The sequence below is a fragment of the Halictus rubicundus genome, unplaced genomic scaffold, assembly GCF_050948215.1.
Source record: "Halictus rubicundus isolate RS-2024b unplaced genomic scaffold, iyHalRubi1_principal scaffold0037, whole genome shotgun sequence".
Lineage (NCBI taxonomy): Eukaryota > Metazoa > Arthropoda > Insecta > Hymenoptera > Halictidae > Halictus > Halictus rubicundus.
Genome location: NW_027488578.1, coordinates 767,303 through 777,881, shown reverse-complemented (window position 1 = coordinate 777,881; position 10,579 = coordinate 767,303).

The following is a 10,579-nucleotide window of genomic DNA, read 5'->3' as shown; positions in this document are numbered from 1 at the left end:
ATCCTCTATCCTAACCTATCCTCTATCCTATCCTATCCTCTATCCTATCCTATCCTCTATCCTATCCTATCCTCTATCCTATCCTATCCTCTATCGTATCCTATCCTCTATCCTATCCTATCCTCTATCGTATCCTATCCTCTATCCTATCCTATCCCCTATTTTATCCTCTATCGTATCCTATCCTCTGTCCTATAATATCCTCTATCCTATCCTCTATCCTATCCTATCCTCTATCCTATCCTATTCTCTATCCTATCCTATCCTCTATCCTATCCTATCCTCTATCATCTGCTCTATTCTATCCTATCCACTGTCCTATCCTATCCTCAATCCTATCCTATCCTCTATCCTCTCCTAGCCTTTATACTAACCAATCCTCTATCCTATCCTCTATCCTATCCTATCCTCCATCCTATCCTATCCTCTATCCTATCCTATCCTCTATCCTATCCTATCCTCAATCCTATCCTATCCTCTATCCTATCCAATCCTCTATCCTATCCTCTATCCTATCCTATCATCTATCCTATCCTATCCTCTATCCTGTCCTATCCTCTATAATATCGTATCCTCTATCATATCCTATTCTCTTTCCTATTATATCATCTATCCTATCCAATCTCTATCCTATCCTATCATCTATCCTATCCTATCCTCGATCCTATTCTATCCTCTATCCTCTCCTATCCTTTATACTAACCAAACCTCTATCCTATCCTCTATCCTATCCATCCTCAATCCTATCCTATCCTATGCTCTTTCCTATTCTATACTCTATCCTATCCTATCCTCTATCCTATCCTATACTCTATCCTATCCTATCCTCTATCCTAACCTATCCTCTATCCTATCCTATCCTCTATCCTATCCTATCCTTTATCCTATCCTTTCCTCTATCCTATCCTATCCTCTATCGTATCCTATCCTCTATCCTATCCTATCCTCTATCGTATCCTATCCTCTATCCTATCCTATCCCCTATTTTATCCTCTATCGTATCCTATCCTCTGTCCCATAATATCCTCTATCCTATCCTCTATCCTATCCTCTATTCTACCCTCTATCCTATCCTATCCTCAATCCTACCCTATCCTATATCGTATCCTATCCTGTACCCTATCCAATCCCCCATCCTATCCTCTATCCTATCCTCTATCATATCCTATCCTCTATCCTATCCTATCCTCTATCCTATCCTATCCTCTATCCTATCCTATCCTCTATCCTATCCTATCCTCTATCCTATCCTATTCTCTATCCTATCCTATCCTCTATCCTATCCTATCCTCTATCATCTGCTCTATTCTATCCTATCCACTTTCCTATCCTATCCTCAATCCTCTATCCTATACTCTATCCTATCCTCTATCCTATCCTATCATCTATCCTATCCTATCCTCGATCCTATCCTATCCTCTATCCTCTCCTATCCTTTATACTAACCAAACCTCTATCCTATCCTCTATCCTATCCTATCCTCAATCCTATCCTATCCTATGCTCTTTCCTATTCTATACTCTATCCTATCCTATCCTCTATCCTATCCTATACTCTATCCTATCCTATCCTCTATCCTAACCTATCCTCTATCCTATCCTATCCTCTATCCTATCCTATCCTCTATCCTATCCTATCCTCTATCCTATCCTATCCTCTATCGTATCCTATCCTCTATCCTATCCTATCCTCTATCGTATCCTATCCTCTATCCTATCCTATCCCCTATTTTATCCTCTATCGTATCCTATCCTCTGTCCTATAATATCCTCTATCCTATCCTCTATCCTATCCTATCCTCTATCCTATCCTATTCTCTATCCTATCCTATCCTCTATCCTATCCTATCCTCTATCATCTGCTCCATTCTATCCTATCCACTGTCCTATCCTATCCTCAATCCTATCCTATCCTCTATCCTCTCCTAGCCTTTATACTAACCAATCCTCTATCCTATCCTCTATCCTATCCTATCCTCCATCCTATCCTATCCTCTATCCTATCCTATCCTCTATCCTATCCTATCCTCAATCCTATCCTATCCTCTATCCTATCCAATCCTCTATCCTATCCTCTATCCTATCCTATCCTCTATCCTATCCTATCCTCTATCCTGTCCTATCCTCTATAATATCGTAACCTCTATCATATCCTATTCTCTTTCCTATTATATCATCTATCCTATCCAATCTCTATCCTATCCTATGCTCTTTCCTATTCTATACTCTATCCTATCCTATCCTCTATCCTATCCTATACTCTATCCTATCCTATCCTCTATCCTAACCTATCCTCTATCCTATCCTATCCTCTATCCTATCCTATCCTTTATCCTATCCTTTCCTCTATCCTATCCTATCCTCTATCCTATCCTATCCTCTATCCTATCCTATACTCTATCCTATCCTATCCTCTATCCTAACCTATCCTCTATCCTATCCTATTCTCAATCCTATCGGATCCCCATCTTATCCTCTATCCTATCTTATCCTCTATCCTACCCTATCCTCTATCCTATCTTATCTTCTATCCTATCCTGTCCTCTATTCTATCCTATCCTCTATCCTATCCTCTATTCTACCCTCTATCCTATCCTATCCTCAATCCTACCCTATCCTATATCGTATCCTATCCTGTACCCTATCCAATCCCCCATCCTATCCTCTATCCTATCCTATCCTCTATCCTATCCTATCCTCTATCCTATCCTATCCTCTATCCTATCCTATCCTCTATCCTATCCTATCCTCTATCCTATCCTATTCTCTATCCTATCCTATCCTCTATCCTATCCTATCCTCTATCATCTGCTCTATTCTATCCTATCCACTTTCCTATCCTATCCTCAATCCTCTATCCTATACTCTATCCTATCCTCTATCCTATCCTATCATCTATCCTATCCTATCCTCGATCCTATCCTATCCTCTATCCTCTCCAATCCTTTATACTAACCAAACCTCTATCCTATCCTCTATCCTATCCTATCCTCAATCCTATCCTATCCTATGCTCTTTCCTATTCTATACTCTATCCTATCCTATCCTCTATCCTATCCTATACTCTATCCTATTATATCCTCTATCCTAACCTATCCTCTATCCTATCCTATCCTCTATCCTATCCTATCCTCTATCCTATCCTATCCTCTATCGTATCCTATCCTCTATCCTATCCTATCCTCTATCGTATCCTATCCTCTATCCTATCCTATCCCCTATTTTATCCTCTATCGTATCCTATCCTCTGTCCTATAATATCCTCTATCCTATCCTCTATCCTATCCTATCCTCTATCCTATCCTATTCTCTATCCTATCCTATCCTCTATCCTATCCTATCCTCTATCATCTGCTCTATTCTATCCTATCCACTGTCCTATCCTATCCTCAATCCTCTATCCTATACTCTATCCTATCCTCTATCCTATCCTATCCTCTATCCTATCCTATTCTCTATCCTATCCTATCCTCTATCCTATCCTATCCTCAATCCTATGCTATCCTCTATCCTATCCTATCCTCTATCCTATCACATCCTCAATCCTATCCTATCCTATGCTCTTTCCTATTCTATACTGTATCCAATCCTATCCTCTATCCTATCCTATTCTCTACCCTATCCTAACCTCTATCCTATCTTATCTTCTATCCTATCCTGTCCTCTATTCTATCCTATCCTCTACATTATGCTATCCTCTATCCTATCCTATCCTCTATCCTATCCTCTATCCTATCCTCTGTCCTATCCTATTCTCAATCCTATCGGATCCCCATCTTATCCTCTATCCTATCTTATCCTCTATCCTACCCTATCCTCTATCCTATCTTATCTTCTATCCTATCCTGTCCTCTATTCTATCCTATCCTCTATCCTATCCTCTATTCTACCCTCTATCCTATCCTATCCTCAATCCTACCCTATCCTATATCGTATCCTATCCTGTACCCTATCCAATCCCCCATCCTATCCTCTATCCTATCCTCTATCCTATCCTATCCTCTATCCTATCCTATCCTCTATCCTATCCTATCCTCTATCCTATCCTATCCTCTATCCTATACTATCCTCTATCCTATCCTATCCTCTATCCTATCCTATCCTCTATCCTATCCTATCCTCCATCCTATCCTATCCTCTATCCTATCCTATCCTCTATCCTATCCTATCCTATCCTCTATCCTATCCTATCCTCTATCCTATCCTATCCACTATCCTATCCTATCCTATCCTCTATCCTATCCTATCCTCTATCCTATCCTATCCTCTATCCTATACTATCCTCTATCCTATCCTATCCTCTATCCTATCCTATCCTCTATCCTATCCTATCCTCCATCCTATCCAATCTTCTATCCTATCCTATCCTCTATCCTATCCTATCCTCTATCATATCCTATCCTCTATGCTATCCTATCCTCTATCCTATCCTATACTCTATCCTAACCTATCCTCTATCCTATCCTATTCTCTATCCTATCCTATCCTCTATAATATCGTATCCTCTATCATATCCTATCCTCTTGCTTATGATATCATCTACCCTATCGTATCCTCTATCCTATCCAATCTCCTACCCTATCCTCTATCCTATCCTATCCTCTATCGTCTGCTCTATCCTATCCTATCCACTATCCTATCCTATCCTCAATGCTATCCTATTCTCTATCCTCACCTATCCTTTATACTATCCAATCCTCTATCCTAACCTATCCTCTATCCTATCCTATCCTCTTTCCTATCCTATCCTCTATCCTATCCTATCCTCTATCCTAACCTACCCTCTATCCTATCCTATCCTCTATCCTATCCTATCCTCAACGCTATCCTATCCTCATTACTATCCTATACTCCATTATATCCTATCCGCTATCGTATCATATCCTCTATCCTATAATATCCTCTATCCTATCCAATCCGCTATCCTATCCTCTATCATATCCTCTATCCTAACCTATCCTCTATCTTATCCTATCCTCTATCCTATCCTATCCTGAACCCTATCCTATCCTCATTCCTATCCTATACTCCATTATATCCTATCCGCTATCCTAACATATCCTCTATCCTATCCTCTATCCTATCCTCTATCCTATCCTCTATCCTATCCTATCCTCTATCCTATCCTATCCTCTATCCTATCCTATCCTCTATCCTATCCTATCCTCTATCCTATCCTATCCTCTATCCTATCCTATCCTCTATCCTATCCTATCCTCTATCCTATCCTATCCTATCCTATCCTCTATCCTATCCTATCCTCTATCCTATCCTATCCTCTATCCTATCCTATCCTCTATCCTATCCTATCCTCCATCCTATCCAATCTTCTATCCTATCCTATCCTATCCTCTATCCTATCCTATCCTCTATGCTATCCTATCCTCTATCCTATCCTATCCTCTATCCTATCCTATCCTCTATCCTATCCTATCCTCTATCCTATCCTATCCTCTATCCTATCCTATCCTCTATCCTATCCTATGCTCTATCCTATCCTATCCTCCATCCTATCCAATCTTCTATCCTATCCTATCCTCTATCCAATCCTATCCTCTATCCTATCCTATCCTCTATCCTATCCTATCCTCTATGCTATCCTATCCTCTATCCTATCCTATCCTCTATCCTATCCTATCCTCTATCCTATCCTATCCTCTATCCTATCCTATCCTCTATCCTATCCTATCCTCTATCCTATCCTATCCTCTATCCTATCCTATCCTCTATTGTCTGCTCTATCCTATCCTATCCACTATCCTATTCTATCCTCAATGCTATCCTATTCTCTATCCTCACCTATCCTTTATACTATCCAATCCTCTATCCTATCCTATCCTCTATCCTATCCTCTCCTCCATCGTCTCCTATCCTCTATCCTATCCAATCCCCTATCCTATCCTCGATCCTATCCTATCCTCTATCGTCTGCTCTATCCTATCCTATCCACTATCCTATCCTCTCCTCAATGCTATCCTATTCTCTATCCTCACCTATCCTTTATACTATCCAATCCTCTATCCTATCCTATCCTCTTTCCTATCCTATCCTCCATCGTCTCCTATCCTCTATCCTATCCAATCCCCTATCCTATCCTCTATCCTATCCTATCTTCTATCCTATCCAATCCTACATCCTATCCTATCCTCTATGCTATCCTATCCTCTATCCTATCCTATCCTCTATCCTAACCTATCCTCTATCCTATCCTATCCTCTATCCTATCCTATCCTCAACGCTATCCTATCCTCATTACTATCCTATACTCCATTATATCCTATTCGCTATCGTATCATATCCTCTATCCTATAATATCCTCTATCCTATCCAATCCGCTATCCTATCCTCTATCATATCCTCTATCCTAACCTATCCTCTATCTTATCCTATCCTCTATCCTATCCTATCCTGAACCCTATCCTATCCTCATTCCTATCCTATACTCCATTATATCCTATCCGCTATCCTAACATATCCTCTATCCTATCCTCTATCCTATCCTCTATCCTATCCTATCCTCTATCCTATCCTATCCTCTATCCTATCCTATCCTCTATCCTATCCTATCCTCTATCCTATCCTATCCTCTATCCTATCCTATCCTATCCTCTATCCTATCCTATCCTCTATCCTATCTAATCCTCTATCCTATCCTATCCTCTATCCTATCCTATCCTCCATCCTATCCAATCTTCTATCCTATCCTATCCTCTATCCTATCCTATCCTCTATCCTATCCTATCCTCTATGCTATCCTATCCTCTATCCTATCCTATCCTCTATCCTATCCTATCCTCTATCCTATCCTATCCTCTATCCTATCCTATCCTCTATCCTATCCTATCCTCTATCCTATCCTATGCTCTATCCTATCCTATCCTCCATCCTATCCAATCTTCTATCCTATCCTATCCTCTATCCAATCCTATCCTCTATCCTATCCTATCCTCTATCCTATCCTATCCTCTATGCTATCCTATCCTCTATCCTATCCTATCCTCTATCCTATCCTATCCTCTATCCTATCCTATCCTCTATCCTATCCTATCCTCTATCCTATCCTATCCTCTATCCTATCCTATCCTCTATCCTATCCTATCCTCTATCCTATCCTATCCTCTATTGTCTGCTCTATCCTATCCTATCCACTATCCTATCCTATCCTCTATCCTGTCCTATCCTCTATCCTATCCTATCCTCTACCCTATCCTATTCTCTATCCTATCCTATCCTCTATCCTATCCTATCCTCTATCCTATAATATCATCTATCCTATCCAATCTCTATCGTCTCCTGCTCTCTATCCTATCCAATCCCCTATCCTATCTTCTATCGTCTCCTGTCCTCTATCCCATCCAATCCCCTATCCTGTCCTATCCTCTATCCTATCCTATCCTCAATCCTATCCTATCCTATCCTCTATCCTATCCTATCCTCTATCCTATCCTATCCTCTCTCCTATCCTATCCTCCATCGTCTCCTATCCTCTATCCTATCCAATCCCCTACCCTATCCTCTATCCTATCCTATCCTCTATCCTATCCTATTCTCTATCCTATCCTATCCTCTATCCAATCCTATCCTCTATCCTATCCTATCCTCTATCCTATCCTATCCTCTATCCTATCCTATCCTCTATCCTATCCTATATCCTATCCTATCCTCTATCCCATCCTATCCTCTATCCTATCATATCCTCTATCCTATCCTATCCTCTATCCTATCCTATCCTATCCTCTATCCTATCCTATCCTCTATCCTATCCTATCCTCTATCCTATCCTATCCTCTATCCTATCCTATCCTCAATCCTATCCTATCCTCTATCCTATCCTATCCTCTATCCTAACATATCCTCTAACCTATCCTATCCTCTATCCTATCCTATCCTGAACCCTATCCTATCCGCTATCCTATCATATCCTCTATCCTATCCAATCCTCTATCCTATCCTCTATCCTATCCTCTATCCTATCCTCTCCTCTATCCTATCGTATCCTCTATCCTATCATATCGTATCCTCTATCCTATCCTATCGTATCCTCTATCCTATCGTATCCTCTATCCTATCCTATCCTCTACCCTATCCTATCCTCTATCCTATCCTATCCTCCATCGTCTCCTATCCTCTATCCTATAGAATCCCCTATCCTATCCTCTATCCTATCCTATCCTCTATCCTATCCTATCCTCTATCCTGTCCTATCCTCTATCGTATCCTATCCTCTATCCTATCCTATCCTCTATCCTATCCTATCCTCTATCCTATCCTCTATCCTATCCTATCCTCTATCCTATCCTATCCTCTCTCCTATCCTATTCTCTATAATATCGTTTCCTCTATCATATCCTATCCTCTATCCTATCCTATCCTCTATCCTATCCTATCCTCTATCCTATCCTATCCTCTATCCTATCCTATCCTATCCTCTATCCTATCCTATCCTCTATCCTATCCTATCCTCTATCCTATCCTATCCTCTATCCTATCCTATCCTCTATCCTATCCTATCGTCTATCCTATCCTATTCTCTATCCTATCCTATCCTCTATCCAATCCTATCCTCTATCCTATCCTATCCTCTATCCTATCCTATCCTCTATCCTATCCTATCCTCTATCCTAACATATCCTCTATCCTATCCTATCCTCTATCCTATCCTATCCTGAACCCTATCCTATCCGCTATCCTATCATATCCTCTATCCTATCCAATCCTCTATCCTATCCTCTATCCTATCCTCTATCCTATCCTCTCCTCTATCCTATCGTATCCTCTATCCTATCCTATCGTATCCTCTATCCTATCCTATCGTATCCTCTATCCTATCCTATCCTCTATCCTATCCTATCCTCTACCCTATCCTATCCTCTATCCTATCCTATCCTCCATCGTCTCCTATCCTCTATCCTATAGAATCCCCTATCCTATCCTCTATCCTATCCTATCCTCTATCCTATCCTATCCTCTATCCTATCCTATCCTCTATCCTATCCTATCCTCTATCCTATCCTATCCTCTATCCTATCCTATCCTCTATCCTATCCTATCCTCTATCCTATCCTATCCTCTATCCTATCCTATCCTCTATCCTATCCTATCCTCTATCCTATCCTATCCTCTATCCTATCCTCTATCCTATCCTATCCTCTATCCTATCCTCTATCCTATCCTATCCTCTATCCTATCCTATCCTCTCTCCTATCCTATTCTCTATAATATCGTTTCCTCTATCATATCCTATCCTCTATCCTATCCTATCCTCTATCCTATCCTATCCTCTATCCTATCCTATCCTCTATCCTATCCTATCCTATCCTCTATCCTATCCTATCCTCTATCCTATCCTATCCTCTATCCTATCCTATCCTCTATCCTATCCTATCCTCTATCCTATCCTATTCTCTATCCTATCCTATCCTCTATCCAATCCTATCCTCTATCCTATCCTATTCTCTATCCTATCCTATCCTCTATCCTATCCTATCCTCTATCATCTGCTCCATTCTATCCTATCCACTGTCCTATCCTATCCTCAATCCTATCCTATCCTCTATCCTCTCCTAGCCTTTATACTAACCAATCCTCTATCCTATCCTCTATCCTATCCTATCCTCCATCCTATCCTATCCTCTATCCTATCCTATCCTCTATCCTATCCTATCCTCAATCCTATCCTATCCTCTATCCTATCCAATCCTCTATCCTATCCTCTATCCTATCCTATCCTCTATCCTATCCTATCCTCTATCCTGTCCTATCCTCTATAATATCGTAACCTCTATCATATCCTATTCTCTTTCCTATTATATCATCTATCCTATCCAATCTCTATCCTATCCTATCATCTATCCTATCCTATCCTCGATCCTATCCTATCCTCTATCCTCTCCTATCCTTTATACTAACCAAACCTCTATCCTATCCTCTATCCTATCCTATCCTCAATCCTATCCTATCCTATGCTCTTTCCTATTCTATACTCTATCCTATCCTATCCTCTATCCTATCCTATACTCTATCCTATCCTATCCTCTATCCTAACCTATCCTCTATCCTATCCTACCCTCTATCCTATCCTATCCTTTATCCTATCCTTTCCTCTATCCTATCCTATCCTCTATCGTATCCTATCCTCTATCCTATCCTATCCTCTATCGTATCCTATCCTCTATCCTATCCTATCCCCTATTTTATCCTCTATCGTATCCTATCCTCTGTCCCATAATATCCTCTATCCTATCCTCTATCCTATCCTATCCTCTATCCTATCCTATTCTCTATCCTATCCTATCCTCTATCCTATCCTATCCTCTATCATCTGCTCTATTCTATCCTATCCACATTCCTATCCTATCCTCAATCCTCTATCCTATACTCTATCCTATCCTCTATCCTATCCTATCATCTATCCTATCCTATCCTCGATCCTATCCTATCCTCTATCCTCTCCAATCCTTTATACTAACCAAACCTCTATCCTATCCTCTATCCTATCCTATCCTCAATCCTATCCTATCCTATGCTCTTTCCTATTCTATACTCTATCCTATCCTATTCTCTATCCTATCCTATCCTCT